Source organism: Mizuhopecten yessoensis, unplaced genomic scaffold (genome assembly GCF_002113885.1).
Source record: "Mizuhopecten yessoensis strain PY_sf001 unplaced genomic scaffold, ASM211388v2 scaffold10225, whole genome shotgun sequence".
Lineage (NCBI taxonomy): Eukaryota > Metazoa > Mollusca > Bivalvia > Pectinida > Pectinidae > Mizuhopecten > Mizuhopecten yessoensis.
The window spans coordinates 475996-495505 of NW_018408440.1; positions in this window are offsets into that span (position 1 = coordinate 475996).

Sequence of the window (19510 nt, forward strand, 5' to 3'; positions counted from 1 at the left end):
ACCTTGATCCTTAAAGAGATCTTGATGACGCATTATAGTCAGTGTAACAGTAGTCCCTAACATACATCGTGTCCGAGAAACTTGTGTTTATCTCCGGATTTGGTGGCACATAAGATATGTATGTCACGTGATACAGTGCATTCGTAAAGTATGTGAATTTTTATCCATTTCCGTCCAAAATTACCAGCATAAAACTCCGACAAAGATGTCTGTCTACAGTTTTATAGTATCACCGGAAGTAAACATACCCTTCAACCCAATGTACCAAAAGCCTGCCAAATCACGTGACTTTTCATCCGGAAACTTTTAATGACGGAAATGACATATTTTTATTTTTATTACTAATCATATATATGCATGTGTGATGTCGACACAAAATCACATGATCATGCCAAATGCGTCGCGAAGTCACATTGATATTCCTAATCAAACACCAATGTTTAGAACCAACAAAATATTAATATTTGCTGATGGAAGCGGGATTTAACAGCAGGTACTCTGAATCACGCATTTTACTGGCTTTTCTTGATGTGTTAGGTGACAAATCTGGATAGGACAGAACGGCCATTTGACATTAAACAAATTGAGCTCAAACGAAACAGTTTTACTTAAAGATATTTCACAGTCAAAATACAGGAAAAGTATCGAAAATACGTTTCGAGAAGATTATAAACGCCATTTCACCTTACAATTTTACTAAACATTTGTATAAATCCTTAGATTGCTAGATATAAATACGTATATGAGAACTGGAGAGAGATAGAAATAGCGGATTACCCAAAGTAAGTTAACATTTACCAATGGGAAAGGTTGTTTACATGCATTAGAGAAACCTACACACGTACGCACACGTGCATACACAAACACACATACTTTAACATCTAACTAGCAGTATTGAAGGTTAATAGTATGTAAGAATACGTTACGTCTATGTTCTAGTCTCTACATGACAGTTAGTGCGACAAACTCTCGTGTGTACTCTCGTGTGAGTTTGTGGTATGTTTTACCAGCTTCCGGGTTGCCGCAGGCTTTTGTACCAAAACTATTTTGGATATAATTTTCTGAATCGTGTCTTGGCGAGCCCAGACTAAACGAACGATAGCTTGGTCACGAGAATGGCTTGTCATAAAATTGCAAAAACAGAAATCTATGTAATTGATGGAAATGTTATTACCTTGAATATTTGATAAAGGATTGATCATGACAAAGGGAAAGAATGGAAATCCTGGCTCATCAGAGTAAAATAAGACTTAAAAAGGACAAGTAGGATTTAGTCGGAATAATGGCACGTGCAGAGGATAAGACTCTGTTCTATTTGTATGAATAACAAAGACGGCTATATATTGTTCCTCCTTTTCTTTTGTTTCAGTTATTAAAATACATATTTTATATTTTCTTATACATAAAGAGGCCTTTGGAGGGAATGTACCGGAGTTTAGAGAAGCTCTAGAATCTGAATGTCTGTGGATACGTCGCTGACGGCGCGGATACTTTAACGGGAGGGGTTGAAGGATAAAAAGTAACCGGGTTCGGGAGTTATTGACTTGCTATGCGTCACTGGGGTAATCTTTTGGGTACATGAACGGGTGGGGTTTAAGGTAAAATAAAGTTACCGGAGGTGGAGGGGTAGGTTTATTAATTGGATGTAGAAGTTTGTGTTACAGGGGATAATCTTAGGGATAAGTATTTTGATTGGAGGGACAGAATAGAATGCGTGCAAAGACACGTATCGCAGTGATTCAATTCGGTCAACATAGTTATCCCTTGGTGAGCCTTAATATAGGCCCTGCTTTATCGTCCGTTCATCTGTAGACAAAAGGCCATTTGGGCCACGAAATCCCTTAATCTCAGCTTTTCTTCTGACTATAGTTTGTGTTCGATGCCTTTGATTAAATTATGTTTTGTTGCAATTTTTAGAACTGTCAGATTATGACGCGTTATTGATGGTTTCCATTCTGTTCAAGCCTTTTGTTCTTTCATCGATGCCATCAGGATCATGAAACTGTCGTCTGCGTCCTTGAGGCATTGGCGGGAAAATCGACGACAAACAGTGGGACTTCCGGCGACGAAAAGTGTCATTATAAATGTATCATTCATTTTAAGAATCCGACTAACACAGAAGTGGTGCTCCATCATACAGTTTATTACGAAACAAATTATAAAAAGGGCACAAAAAATGTGCTGATGTAGGTAGGTCTTCCATCATTTTCTGTCATGATTTCATTACGTATTGGCCAAGGTCGGTCTGAGCTATCGGTAGATGTCGCTGTGAATTCACAAATAATCCAGCCCTTTGGTGACATGATAGCGACTTTCAAGTAACACTAACCCAGCACACAGGGACCTGAGAATTTATTACAGCTATATTTGGACCTTAACTGAGGTGTTCAGAGTAATTTTACCCATTTTAGGGGTTTAGATCGACTATCGGTAAAAATGCCACCCTAATGATATAGACCTTGGGGTGGCAGTTTTACCTAAGGTCGATCTAAACCCTTAAAATGTGAAACATACTCTGAACAGCTTAGTTAAGGTCAAAATATATCTATAACAAATTCTCAGATCCCTGTGGCCAAACACATGTTGGCGTAACATACTCAAACTGTGTTATGTAAAAGACATCTGTGAATAGCCCAATATAAAGAATAAAGAATAGGATTTTTTAAACGCTACATGTGCATACAAACCCTTAGTGTTTACAACAAGAATGACATCCATGATGAACTGTTTTCTCTTTTGGCGTTAAAGATGTGTATTGTCATCTTGCTACTGGTCAATATAGAACGCCGCGGAGTGAGTTTTAGCGACACAGCAATCGTTGACAAGCGCACGATGATTTTACAAACCAACGTCACAGTCACGCAAAATGTATTATATCCACGATACATAAATATGTTGTATGTTTTATCTAAACTTTTAACGACGTTGACCTTATCATCAAATTGAATCCCTGTTAATATGTCTACACCGTAAAAATTGTCTATAAGTGACCTCGGTTACTCCATGTGTGCTGACGCGCGCCAAACCGCTGCTCATTACCATCCATCAATACGGGCAGTAAAGCTCGGCCCAGAACGTCCCGCGCTGGTCGAAAGATGCCCCAGCGGTCTCTATAACGACAAGATGAGGCATGGTTACGCACGTTTTTGGTGACAACTGACCTCAACAGTTTTGTCATTAATGGATACCCAAGCTGTTAGTACTAGACACACGCACTGGCCCACAATGGATACTGCTTTAAGTTGTACTTGACACACGCATTGGACATTGGTGCCATGGGACTTCATTTGAACATAGAACGGCGCTGATAGATAGCCTTGGAAATTAGAATGGCCACTTCCTTCTCCGAAGAAGAGACTTTGTGATTTGTGTTCCATAAAATAGGACGCCGAGCTGGAACAGGCGATGTAGGCCGTAACAATCAACGTAATCAGCGTAACGCTCGATTGGTGGTTCTAAGGATTTTCAAAAGACACATTCATCTTTAACGCTCACAGCCCTCGAACAACATTTTACTAGATGCCGTGTTTCCTTCACCAAGACCGATTTTACTCTTATTTACTGTCACTTAACTTCCGGTAACTACTTTTTAATGGTAATCGATACCACTGAGTAAGCACGATCAGTTGAATTTTCGTGTCAGAAATTAATATTATTCAATATGATTAACATTCAATTACTTCCAGTGTTGATTCCATCGGTATGTGAAGCCCTCTCGGTCCAGCACGATAAATGTGGTATCCGGAGAACCAGAATGTGACAGACACGTAGCGTTTAGTGGCTGGCTGTAACGACACCAAACAAATGCAGGACTGTCCAGACGAAGAGTGCACGCACTTTTACCGGTACAAATGACACTAAATCTTACTTACATTTGTCCCGCACGTCTCTACCGTAAACCTTACTTACGTAAGCACTGGGATATACGCAGCAAGGCTGTGAAGAATTAGAAATGAAACGTATATGTTAATACTTAGATATTTAAAAACATATATCAAAAAGGAATGTATATATATTACACCGTACATAGTATGTAGGTTTCTTTCATGCCGGAAGTGACACGGGCAATAGTCTGTTGGTAGTTTTCTTTTGTCACGTGACCAGTTAACCTAGTAATGGAGGTCATATTAGTTGGTGAAACCATTAGACACACAGTGGATTTTCCATTATGTTACTTTGATTAAACATTCGACAGACGTCTCGTTATTTTTAAATACAGGTTCCTGAAGAAATGACAGTCGAGCGTATGTGGCTGATTAAATCATAAGGTGTGACCGAAGTCCAGGGGTCGATGTTGATGGTACAAGCGCCATCAAGTCTCTAAGTTATAGCTACAGACTGAGAAGTTACACTGCACTTATGATCTATTGATGTTATAGAAAGGTCCCCGAGCTCTATCGACATCCGTCGGACGCTTGAGTCAAGAATAGCAACTGGCACAAGGACTAGGCGCTAAAGAAAACAAGAGGCCCAATGGGCCTGCATCGCTCACCTGGTATTAATCTCACAATTGTAACCTTAAAAGTGGACTAAAATAAAGATACAGGCAAAATATCAGTGTCTTGACTTCAAGTCATTCAAAAGACCTTGCTAAACGTTTAAAACACATTTGACCCCTGTGACCTTAATAAGTCAAACATGAACAAACTGCATAGCCTTTCTTCCCAAAATGCAAATATCACCACCTCATACCTTTTGTTTATTGAAAAGATGACTTTTTAAGATTGATGCACAATGGACCAGATATGACCATGAAAGTATGTCAAGGTCATTCACATCAACAAGCAATCACACTGTATGCTTTAGTTATTCAGAAAAAAACGTTTAAAGATTTCAACATATTTGACCCCTGTGACCTTGAATATGGGCATAGTTCATTTATTTGAACAAACTTGGTAGCCCTTCATGCCAACATCCTTCTGCCCAAATATCATCACCCTGGACCTTTTGGTTATATAATAGAAGTCGTTTAAAGGTTTTCAAGACAATTGACCCCTTTGACCTTGAATATGAGTGAAGGTCATTTGTTTGAACAAACTTGGTCGCCCTTCATCCCAGCATGCTACTGATCAAATATCATTATCCTAGACATTTTGGTAATTTAGAAGAAGTCGTTTAAAGGTTTTTAAACACAATTGACCCCTGTTACCTTGAATATGGGCAAAGGTCATTCATTTGAATAAACTTGGTAGCCCTTCATCCAAACATCCTTCTGACCAAATATCATCATTCTGGACCTTTCGGTTTTACAGAAAAAAGGCCTTTAAAGGTGTTTAATACAATTGACCTCTATGACCTTGAATATGGGCAAAGGTCATTCATTTATTAAAACTAGGTAGCCCTTCATCCCTGCATGCTACTGGCCAAATATCATCACTTTGGACCTTATGGTTATACAGAAGAAGTCATTTAAAGGTTTTCAAGACAATTGACCCTTGTAACATTGAATATGAATGAATGTCATTTCATGCGAACATCTTTCTGGCCAAATATCATCCACCTAGACAATTGGTAATTAAGAAGAAGTCGTTTAAAGAATTTTAACACAATTGACCCCTGATACCTTGAATATGGACAAAAGTCATTCATTTGAACAAACTTGGTAGCCCTTCATCCCAACATCTTTTTCGTCAAATATTATCACCCTGGACCTTTCGGTTTCACAAAAGAAGTCGTTTAAAGAATTTTAAGACAATTGACCCCTGTGACCTTGAACATGGACGAAGGTTATTCGTTTGACACACTTGGTAGCCCTTCATCCCCGCATGCTACTAGCCAAATTTCATTACCATGAGGCTATTGGTTATTCAGAAGAAGTTGTTTAAAGATTTCAACATATTTGAACCCTGTGACCTTGAATATGGATGAAGGTCGTTCATTTGAACAAACTTGGTAGCCTTTTATCCAGCATGCTACTGGCCAAATATCAACACCCTAGACCTCTTGGTTATTTAGAAGAAATTGTTTAAAGGTTTAAACATATTTGACCCCCTTGTGACCTTGAATATGGGCAAAGGTCATTCATTTGAACAAACTCGGTAGTGCTTCATCGTAGCATAATATTGGCAAAATATCATCATCCTAGGCCTTCTGGTTATTTAGAAGAAGTTGTTTAAGGATTTCAACATATTTGACCCCTGTGACCTTGAAAAATGGACGAAGGTCATTCGTTTGAACAAACTTGGAAGCCCTTCATTCCCGCATGCTACTGGCCAAATATCAACCCGTAGACCTTGGTTAATTAGAAGAAATTGTTGAAAGGTTTAAACATATTTGACCACTGTGACCTTGAAAAATTGGCAACGATCATTCATTTGATCAAACTTGGTAACCCTTCATCCCAGCATGCTACTGGCCAAATATCATCAGCATGGGCCTCTTGGTTATTCAGAAGAAGTTGTTTAAAGTAAAAGAAATGACGCCCGACGGACGATGGCCAAAGGACGGCCGACGGACGCCACACCATACCATAAGCTCACTTGGCCCTTCAGGCCAGGTGAGCTAAAAATAAAACCTCGCACAAGGACTGAACGCTAGAGACAAAAGGAGAACCAGGCACAGGGACCGGACGCTGCAGACAGGAATAGCACCTGGCACGGGGACTGGACGCTGCAGACAAGAATAACGCATGACACAGGGACTGGACGCTACAGACAGGGACTGGACGCTATACACACGAATATGACCTACCACAGGGACTGGACGCTACAGAAAAAATACCACCTGACACAGGGACTGGGCGCTACAAACCAGAATAACGCTTAGCACAGGGACCGGACGCTAAAGACAAGAATAGCACCTTGCACAGGGACCGGACACTACAGACAAGAATAACACCTGACCTAAGGACCGGTCGCTAGAGAAAAGAATAGCATCTAGCACAGGACTGGACGCTTCAGACAAGAATAGCACCTGGCATATAGACTGGACGCTATGGGCACGAATAGCACCGGGTACAGGGACTGAACGCTACAGACAAGAATAGCACCTAACACAGGGACTGGACACTAGAGACAAAAACAGCATCTGGGACAGGGACTGGCCGCTACAGACAAGAATAGGACCTGGTACAGGGACTAGACGAGATAGACAGGAATAGCACCTAGCATAGGAACTGGACACCTAGAGACAAAAACAGTATCTGGGACAGGGACTGGCCGCTACAGACAAGAATAGGACCTAGCACAGGGACTGGTCGCAACAGACAGGAAAAACACATGGCACAGAGACTGGACGCTAGGGACAAGAATAGCACATGGCAAAGGGACTTGACGCTACAGACAAGAACAGCACATGGCATAAGACTTGACGAAAGGGACAAGAATAGCACTTGGCAAATGGACTTGACGCTATAGACAAGAATAGCACATAGTACAGGGACTGGACGCTAGGGACAAGAATATCACATGGCACAGGGACTTGACGCTACAGACAAGAATAACACCTGGCTCAGGGACCGTATAAAAATATAAACATAGCAAACCTCTCTTCAAAATTGACACAGACAACGACTAACGGACTAACGGAGCATCAACGAGACCTAAACGTCCAACGGAGTGGTGGCGGGAAAAACCAGGGGACACGAACTCCATACAAAACCAAACCATGGCCACTCTCTCCTTGAAACTGTTAGCTAACGACGGGACATAGACGATATTCTCAGTAGCTCAGTGAGGACAAGTGGCTATAGCCGAAGTTACGTGCGTTCCTTCAGGTGTCCGCAGATCCTTAAGTAATAGCATACCTTAACGCGAGCATATAGGTACACAGAGGTCACTTACTTCATAAAGGTCAAGGTCATTCTGCAGAGTCTGAAAAGGTCTAGGTAAGGGATAATAGCTCTTTGTTCCGTGTTCCATTTTGGGGGGATTTTTAAATTAAATATCACGAAAAATCGTTAACGATTTTTTAATCGGAATTGTCTCTTTTTTAGATCAATAAAAACAATGTCTTAAATGCTACCCACATACGACGTGATTTCATCAATACAACCAGCTGGCAGTCACGTGATCAGCGAGGATTCACAGCCAAGTCCGCTGACCTCTTTTCCAGATCGCGTTAAGCCTTATATGACATGTAGTGTACTGATGCACTTGAAGAATTTCCTGGTGAATGACGATTTTACAGGTTTGTGTGGCTGGGTTTCTTTTCTAGTACCAATAAACCAGCCTAGATTAGATAACTGTGGTGCTGTCCCGGACCAGGATAGATCCTGCTTTATAAGACAAGGAAACTCACCAATGACACGAACTCTTACCAGGCAGACGACACCAGATTAACAGTGTTGTACTTTCCCGCGAGTTCACAGTTACTTAGTAATCGGGGTCCTTGGCAAGCTTGAGAAGTAAGTTCGCTCGGTCGTCCCTGTTTGAATTTTGAACTAATATTTGTTATTTATTTTTTTAAATTCATTTTCAAAATACAATTGCGTTTAAATTCTCCGAGTAGACTATGCGTTATTTATGTGATAAGATTTTATTGTTTGTGTGTGTAGGTTGATCTGCAGTGAATCGCTTCATGCCAAGAATTTCCAACTTCAACTGTAACTTCGAGAGTTCCGCTCACAGGGACCTGAGAATTTGTTACAGTTATATTTGATATTTAACTTGGGTGTTAAGAGTAATTATACACGATTGGGGTTAAGGTCATTTTCGGTAAAATTACCATACCCAATGATGTGACCAATTTACGGTAAAAATTCCATTCCCAATGATGTATCATTGGGGATGGTAATTTTACGAAAACTGATCTAAACCCCTAAAACTTGTAAAATCACTATGAACACCACAGTGAAGGTTCAAACAATCAGATAATCAGGTCCCTGTGGTTCCGCTCACGATAATCAGGTCCCTGTGGTTCCCCTCACGATATACGAATCTTTTGTTAACAAAATATATATGTATCGCAAGTGGACTTTAAACATTCTGCAACCGCATTATCTATCTTAGTTTTTTGGTGTGGATATTGGTATGCTTAGATGACATATTAAGAGAAAGAGGTCGAACCCGATCTGGGTCTGGACTAAGTCGTACCCTTGGGGTCGCGAATTAGTCAACTCTTAATTAAAGTTCGTGAAACTGTCTCAGACTTATATATCGGCAGTATGTTTCAGTGAGGTAGCACTATAAGTCGGAATCAGTTCCGCGCTATCACAAGAAGACAAACACGAACATATCGCAGCCTCCCAAAACACACACGCATACACTACACGCATGCATGTGCACACAGGGGAGACCTTCCTTAAATGACCTTAGCTGTTGATAGGATTTAAACAATACTAAACCAAACCAAACCAAACTATATCAATATAGTTGATGAATTAAATATTTCTTCTAACGTTTTGAGTTATTAACTCAATATTTATTTTCACATTCTAAAAAGCAACTGAAAATCAGATCAGTGTAACTTTGAAAATGGAACCTGGTTCAACGTTATACACCGGTATTAGGCTTCTGGAGTCTGGACACACGTCTAAATCTTACACCGTCTTTGTGGCTGGGGATAGAGGGCAGCATCTGACGATGTCCTTCCATTTATGGTATATATATAGTTTGTCAAGCTGGGTGAAATTATTTGATTGTTGTTTGTACGTATGACAAGAACAGATACATATGTCGTGTCAAAAAGCGTTAACGCTGCCGAGTAGCCCCGCGTAATTCTGTACCGCCATGACCAAAACCTCGAGAACAAGTCTCGACGCCTTGGCTACAATAAACCCCTATATTGAAAACAATTTCTGAAGATGAATCTTTTATTAATTCCATAATTCTAAGCTGTCATATCATGAATTGTCTTCACAAAGATGTGTCCGCTCATTCATTATTTAGTTTTGCATTATATTCTGAGATACCCCGTTGTTCTGAAGATACCGGCAGCACCGGTAGAGGAAGTCCCTATTTTCGTAAAAGTACAAACTGTCTCATTGTATGTGACGTTCTGTTAGAGTACAGCAATGTCCTTAGGAAGGACATATTGGAATGAAGCTTTTAACATTTCTGGCATATTTGGGCCAAGTCGATTACAACATGCTGGAACTGTCTGCCACCTTAAATGTCTATGTCATTGGCGTGTCCCTGATGTCAATTGACGACTGTCAACGTTGACACAAAAACATAATCTGTACTGTAACATGATGATGGTACGCAGTCCTGTTAAAATTGACGACGGTACACAGTCCTGTTAACACTGCCGACGGTACGCAGTCCTGTTAACATTGACGATGGTAGACAGTCCTGTTAACACTGACGACGGTACACAGACCTGTTAAAACTGACGACGGTACACAGTCCTGTTAACATTGACGATGGTAGACAGTCCTGTTAACACTGACGACGTTACACAGTCCTGTCAACACTTACGATGGTAGACAGTCATGTTAACACTGACGACGGTACACAGTCCTGTTAACATTGACGATGGTACACAGTCCTGTTAACACTGACGATGGTAGACAGTCATGTTAACACTGACGACGGTACACAGTCCTGTTAATATTGACGATGGTACACAGTCCTGTAAACACTGACGACGGTACATAGTCCTGTTAACACGCACAACAGTACCCAGTCCTGTTAACACTGACGACGGTCCACAGTCCTGTTAACACTGACGACGGTACACAGTACTGTTAACACTAACGACGGTACACAGTCCTGTTAACACTGACGACAGTACACAGTTATGTTAATACTGACGACGGTACACAGTCCTGTTAACACTGACAACAGTACACAGTCATGTTAACACTGACGACGGTGCACAGTCCTGTCAACACTGACGACGGTACACAGTCCTGTTAACATTGACGACGGTACACAGTCCTGTTAACTGGTACAACAGTACCCGGTCCTGTTAACACTGACGACGGTCCACAGTCCTGTTAACATTGACGACGGTACACAGTCCTGTTAACAGGTACAACAGTACCCGGTCCTGTTAACACTGACGACGGTCCACAGTCCTGTTAACACTGACGATGGTACACAGTCCTGTCAACCCTGACGATGGTACACAGTCATGTGAACACTGACGACGGTCCACAGGCCTGTTAACACTGACGACGGTTCACATTTCCTCTAAACACTGACGACGGTACACAGTCACAGTCCTGTCAACACTGACGACGGTACACAGTCCTGTCAACACTGACGATGGTACACAGTCATGTTAACACTGACGACGGTCCACAGTCCTGTTAACACTGACGACGGTTCACATTTCCTGTAAACACTGACGACGGTACACAGTCCTGTTAACACTGACGACGGTCCACAGTCCTGTCAACACTGACGATGGTACACAGTCATGTTACCACTGACGACGGTCCACAGTCCTGTTAACACTGACGACAGTACACAGTCATGTTATCACTGACGACGGTACACAGTCCTGTTAACACTGACGACGGTACACAGTCATGTTAACACTGACGACGGTCCACAGTCCTGTTAACACTGACGACGGTTCACATTTCCTGTAAACACTGACGACGGTACACAGGCCTGTTAACACGCACAACAGTACCCAGTCCTGTTAACACTGACGACGGTCCACATTCCTGTTAACACTGACGACGGTTCACATTTCCTGTAAACACTGCCGACGGTACACAGCCCTGTTAACACTGACGACAGTACACAGTCATGTTATCACTGACGACGGTACACAGTCCTGTTAACACTGACGACAGTACACAGTCAAGTTAACACTGACGACGGTACACAGTCCTGTTAACACTGACGACGGTCCGCAGTCCTGTTAACATTGACGACGCTACACAGTCCTGTTAACACTGACGACGGTACACAGTCCTGTTAATACTGACGACGGTACACAATGCGGTTAACACTGACAACAGTACACAGACTTGTTAACACTGACGACCCAACACAGTCATGTTAACACTGCCGACGGTTTACAGTCCTGTTAACACTGACGACGTTACACAATCCTGTTAACACTGACGACGGTACACAGTCATGTTAACACTGACGACGGTACACAGTCCTGTTGACACTGACGACGGTACACAGTCCTGTTAACACTGACGACGGTACACAGTCCTGTTGACACTGACGACGGTCCACAGTCCTGTTAAGACTGACGACGGTTTACAGTCCTGTTAACACTGACGACAGTACACAGTCCTGTTAACACTGACGACGGTACACAGTCCTGTTGACACTGACGACGGTGTACAGTTCTTTTAACATTGAAGACGGTATACAGTCCTATTAACACTGACGACGGTACACAGTCCTGTTAACACTGACGACGGTACACAGTCCTGTTAACACTGACGACGGTACACAGTCCTGTTAAATGTAACACTGACGACGGTACACAGTCCTGTTGACACTGACAACGGGATACGTTTCTGTCAACACAGCCGACAGGACACAATTCTCTTAACGGTCTTAGTCAGATAATGGTAGACTCTCTAATATTCTTGGTGCATGCAATATATTCTATTATAGAACTTCATTGAAAACGAAATGAATGCAATTTAGGAAAAGTAATTAAATCACACAGCCCTATTGTAAGTAATACCTAACAGTTACCTATATAGGCGTAGGATCTGATGAGAGTCGAGATAGACATGGAATAGAATGTCTTCCATGTATAGAAATCGAATTTAGATAATTCCCCTTTACTTAAATGCTAGATTACATTAGTTTAAGCTGTCTATGTCTTCGAGTAACAGCGATTGTGACGCGGTTTGTCTGGAGAGATATCCCAAACAAGTCTGGAATACTCATCCCGTATTAACTGAAACTGGTCGTAGTTTATGCTTGATTTGTATTCATAGCATGATTTTAATTGAATCGATTTCACATTTTAAACATAAGAATTGAGTGTAATGTACAGAGACGTACAGAATAGTACAGTAGACTTACACATCTATGGTAATGACTTAGTGTAATGTTCTTCTAGAAATATAAAACACGCTTTTATACAAAAAAAAAAAAAAAAAAAAAAAAAAGGAGACTTACTATTTTGGATGTGGATTGTGTTCATTCAACAGAAACTTATTTCTAGAAATAGCAATACCCTTGCCGCTTTGTCCCTTCATCGGTCACCATCCGACCATGTTGCTTTTGTCTCAGACAGTGATTTGAAACGAAAATATATTCTAGAAAGGGGGTCAAAACTAAAGGAACTTTTAAAAATCGTAAAGGAAATGATCAAATTCGTATTAGTACAAATGTAAACGTTTCCGATTTCACAATGGTAGGACGCCGGGCTCGTGACCGAATGGTTGCGGGTTCGAGCCACGGCACGGCACTGTGTTGTATCTTTGAGCAAGATACTTTACTCCGCTTGTTCCAGTCTACTCAGCTGTAAATGAGTACGTGGTTGTATAGTGCTAGAATCGTTGAATGCAAGCTGTGAGCGCCGAAATGGCAGCTCCAGCTGTATGCTCCCAAGGGAGTTGAGAAAGATGATTGCAGGTTGCAAAGGCGCTATAACCACGGATAATAATTTGTGAACCGCTTTGAGACGACCTACGAACTAGGTTGTGTTAAAGCGGTATATAAGAACCTCGAATTATTATTATTAGTATCAATTGGTAAAGTATTGCTTAATCTATCGGAGGGACAACAGTTAACATGTATCCCATAAATTCAGTTTCACCTTCTGAAAGGAAGACTTGTTACATTGTCCATCAGGAAAATTACTACACATACCTATATCGTCACTTCCGGTGTAAATCGGTGTCACGTTGACCATCACGACACAACTACATGTACTGACCACTGATCTTCGGTCAGTGTTGATATGACGGCGTCATTATTAGTGACGTCATAAAGTGTAGCATACTTAAGGAATGATTTTTATTTTTTCAACATTTATGAGGTCATAACAACAATGAGTTTATGGACATATTGAATGAATCGCGTTAGCGATTCATGTAAAATATGTCCAAAAAACCATTGTTGTTATGACCTCATAAATGTTGAAAAAATAAATATCATTCCTTATATTTACATTGACGAATCCTTTCAGTGGATCGATATAACAACGAATAAAACAAATAAACAGGGTTTGTTCCTGCTTATACACGGGTGCAACGCAGTGGCGAGAACAGTGTTTTTTCGCGGGGAAATGTGACACTATCGTGAGAGATCTTAGCAACCGTCAACAACAATAACACAACAAAATGTAGTTCCATATTCAATGTTTATTTGTAGCACAGGACACGTGAATACGTGGATATTTCACAAAGCACAGTTCAATAATATTTTAAGATGTAAGAATTAAGCATCTAGGTCGGTCGTTCCGAGTGAGTAGTTTTTGTAGTGTATTACTACGCAGTGTGATCAGGTTACTATCAGTTCCCACGTGCTGAGATTCTATGAACACCTGTGTTTTGCATTTATGAATGTAATTTTTGTCAATGGGTCTAAGCATACAGAATGTAAATACATGAAAATAACTATATACATATACTGCATCATATAATGATGTCATTTCCGGTATGTTAGGTCACGTGGACAATGGCAATTGCATAAGTTGTACATCGTTCGACAATTGTATACTGTTACAACTTCCCACTTGTACACCTAATGGATTAAATTTTATATTTCATTATTCGCATTGATTTATCCAAATAAATTGACTGATAAAGAATCGAAGTATTGCATTTCTAACAGGTGATGGACCGTTACTCTACTTCCACAACTGTCGACCAACACACATACAGGCTTAACGTATACCATGGCACTACTAATACATTTACCTATATCCAACGGAATACTATATGTATTAAACTCGACGTTTCAAATATGCTATATTAGCTTTAGCAGCAGTAATGTTCCTTTTATACATCATACATTACCAGAATAGTTGAAATGTATAACACAATGTCATTACAAGACAAAGCTGACAAACCTATGAGAACTGTCTACCAGATACTCGGATAGCCCGCGTACATACAGTGTCGCCGTTCTGAACCTCTTCCTGGTTATTCAACTGAAATTACCTCTAAACATGAAATATATGTGAGTAATCTGACTTCATTCCAGTTATAACCAGCAGGTAGAGCCAGACCTACAACGTCTCCGTACACTGTGGCATGGGCAGACACGGGTGAGCTCTGAGCAACCTCTTTGAGTTCCAGTCGTGAGTTTTGCTCAATTCGCGTGAGCTCTAGGCAAGGTCCGGGGGCCTGTTATAAAAAGATGTGGTCTGGTCATTCTTGGTGAGCTCTGTGTAAATGTACGTCATGTTTAGTATTTACACGTGTGTGTTTTAACGCTCGTGTGCTCAGGATAGTGTGCGTGAGCTGCTGCCAACGCTTTCGGGCTTTTGTCTATGAACCAGGGATCGGGTTGTAATACTTGAAGAAGAAAAACAATAACCAAAGGAATGAATATATCTCCGTCATAATGGTATGAAATGCGTTGCTATAACTGTTTCCATCAGTCATCTTTTTGTTATGTATTTGGATACAAACCACCATGTGTTTTGATTGTTAGTATCTTACTAAAACCATCAGTAAAATGTGGATATACTTCCAACAGCATAGTGTAAAAGCATGTACTACAAATTATATAAGTTACTTCCTAGGTTTAATGGTTAGCAAAACAATAATGCCAATGAAAGCCTTTTATAGTCGATTTCATGACGTATCATAGCACGTGATATACATGTGTAGCACGTGATATACAAGTGTAGCACGTTATATACATTTGTTGTCATCGTTGTTTTCCTTTAAGTTTGATTCTATACCGTGAATATAACTACGTGTGTTAGTTATTTTGTGTTATACAGCCCGTACACTGTGTTGTATCGATCAGGTCTGAGCTATCGTGCACAGATCGAACATGAACGGTAAGGACGGAGGGATTGTAAATGGAAATTTATCCCGTGGAAATCTTTGTCACGATTGTAAGGGGTAGTAAAATGTCCAGGTATTCCGTCTAATCATACCTTATAGGGTTTCAGTCCACATCAATCATTCATCGGCAAAACCGGCCTGATCTCAAAACTCCACTATCACCTCCGACACATTATCGTAGGTATTGTTAGGTTCCTTAATAACGCGGAACAATGGAATAATTTGATTAGGCCAGATTTGTTTTAATTTTATAATCTAAAGAAACTCTTATAAAGCTACTGTGGTTTGGTTCTTGACCTCCAGTCAATCACTGTGAATGTGATCGCGTTCTCTTACCACACATATGCTTTATCTTAAAATAATTACCACATAATTAAATATGTACTGATTGTAAGTATGACGAAACTAACCAGACTTATACCAACACCAGGCAGATCGAATTTCTATCATTTCAGTTAATTTGTTGTTTAACCAGTTATGATAATGACGCAATGATCAAAACAATGAACATATGCTAATTAGATCGACGAGGAATAAAAACGTCTATTGGATAAACGACGAATGTTTTTTGCAAATATCCTTCCGCGGGAAAGCATCGTAGCCAGGCGACCGAAACGTTCCAATGACCCGGCGTTAAATTATGAAAGCGTCTGTTTCCTAGAAATCCTCAGGACGAGTAATCAAAGAGCCACATATGGGCGGCCGTATGTGTCCTCAGGGGGCAACTACTTTTGGACGACTTTGAAAAGAGTACTTTCTCATTTTGTTGCGTGGTTTGGGAGAAAATTGAATGCAGATTTCTCGGAATTAATGTCTCGAAAACAATTGTGGTGGAAACCTGCACCAGATTACTCGGCGGTTTGACCTTGCTAGTCCGACACTGCCGACAGATCTGGTCATCACAAGTGACACACCGTTTCTACTTATTTTTGTCGGAGAGCGAGTTTTATTTCGTTCTCAAGAGAAACTAGGACAGTGCATTTACAATAGTTATTGGCGAGGAGAGACTGAGACTGTATTCATTGTCGGCGAGGAGAGACTGAGAGTGTATTCATTGTCGGCGAGGACAGACTGAGACTGCATTCATTGTCGGCGAGGACAGACTGAGACTGTATTCATCGTCGGCGAGGAGAGACTGAGACTGTATTCATTGTAGGCGAGGAGAGTCTGAGACTGTATTTATTGTCGGCGAGGACAGACTGAGACTGTATTCATTGCCGGCGAGGACAGACTGAGACTGTATTCATTGTCGGGGAGGACAGACTGAGACTGTATTCATTGTCGGCGGGGAGAGACTGAGACTGTATTCATTGTCGGCGAGGAGAGTCTGAGACTGTATTCATTGTCGGCAAGGACAGACTGAGACTGTATTCATTGTCGGCGAAGACAGACTGAGACTGTATTCATTGTCGGCGAGGACTGACTGAGACTGTATTCATTGTCGGCGAGGAGAGTCTGAGTCTGTATTCATTGTCGGCGAGGACAGACTGAGACTGCATTCATTGTCGGCGAGGACAGACTGAGACTGTATTCATTGCCGGCGAGGACAGACTGAGACTGTATTCATTGTCGACGAGGAGAGACTGAGACTGTATTCATTGTCGGCGAGTACAGACTGAGACTGTATTCATTGTCGGCGAGGACTGACTGAGACTGTATTCATTGTCGGCGAGGAGAGTCTGAGACTGTATTCATTGTCGGCGAGGACCGACTGAGACTGTATTCATTGTCGGCGAGGAGAGTCTGAGACTGTATTCATTGTCGGCGAGGAGAGACTGAGAGTGTATTCATTGTCGGCGAGGACAGACTGAGACTTTATTCATTGTCGGCGAGGACAGACTGAGACTGTATTCATTGTCGGCGGGGAGAGACTGAGACTGTATTCATTGTCGGCGAGGACCGACTGAGACTGTATTCATTGTCGGCGAGGAGAGTCTGAGACTGTATTCATTGTCGGCGAGGACAGACTGAGACTGTATCGTTTTGATAATATCCCCTGATAAGGGAAGCTCATGCATTTCTGATTTCTGCTTATGATCATTCTGTTTTCAAAAACTTCCGGTATGATTCAACATTTCCGGTTCCGTCTCGGTGTTTGCATCCTTCACGCTGTACAGCTTCGCTGATTTCCTTCTCTTTATATCTTTATCTTGATATTTTTTCATCAAAAGCTGGGTTTATTTTCTTGTTCCTCCACTAACACTTCACGATGTCTGTGTATAGCAGTGTTGTACATTGGCTTATCTGTACTTTTTTAGTCTATTGTTCTTTTACAGCTGTTTTTTCATTCTCTGGTCTATTTATCATCTTAAGATCGTTTTAAGTTAAAAAGCAGAAGTACAAAGTAGGCAATAAATTATCGCGTTGTGTCGACAGTTGGCGAAGATTACACAACATCACTCGGTAATTTCCGTGGGAACGACTTGAGATCTGGTAGAAACACATTATGTTTATGGTAAATACTAAACCACATGGTTACATAACTAGCGATTTTTTTTTATATCATTCACGAGCAATAATCATTCTTGTGACGTTGGTGAAGTGGCTTTTTACTGTGTAAATTTTCCGTATTTATTTTTTATCTTGATAACCCGACCAAATCTAAATAAAAGATAGCAAGTTGTTTGTATTTCTTATTGTAATTAATTTCTAAAGCAAGAAAGATAGGAAAGCCAATGTTGAGATATACGTACTAACAGTATGATACTTTTGTCTGTCGTGTAGTAGTGGTCCTGTCTTGAAAACGAGCAAGTCGGTCTGAACAGAGGCATGCATTGAGTACAGTGTATGTAGAGAGGGCGAACAGGCAATGGACGAAAAAGTATTTAAGTTTAACTTACTTTGTATAACTTAAAGAACGAGAAGGGTACATAAAATATATTTCTACGAAATTATAAAATACAAAGTTCAACCGATGTTTTCTGAATTGGGTCCGATGAGGCTATATTCATGAAAACAACTTAGTTTCCACGACATATATAATTTCTATCCCATCAGAAGATCAGCATTTAATATTGAAATATACCTTGAACTAGAATAAAAACCTAGATTGCGTTTTAAAATATTGTCTTTCAATCATCTGATAAAGAGCTCAAATTAACGAAAACTGAAGCAGTCGACAATTTATCAGCGAAACAAATAAATTTAGAAAGCATCGATGTTTCTGTGCAATGTATTTATGACTTGTGATCTAATGATCAGCGTGTCAGACAACTGTGCAGATGATTTGTTTTCATTGTTTACCTTACAATGTTCTACAGTAAAAAAAAAAAAGGTCATGGCGATGTCAGAAAAGAAAGACAATATATATGACGTCATGATTTTGTGACGTCATATTGAAAATAAATAACACTTGACGTCGAAATTGCGACTTTTAAAGATTTGACGATGATCAGAGAAAGCATTTTATCTTAGCTTAGCCATGAGATACTGTATATTGAATGTGTTTCTATTTTATGTGAGATTTCTAAAGCCTTTGGCGAAGTTTCATTATTTCATCTCGACAAAACCTCGCTAAAAATGAAAAATTCTCAGCTCGTCTCAAAAATCTGATATGAAATCGAAACTCGTAAAGTTCAAACAAGTCCTGTCGGAATATGATTTATATGGTATTTGATCCCTGAGACTATGACAAGATCTATCTCGGTTAGATGATCTATTTTAGAGACG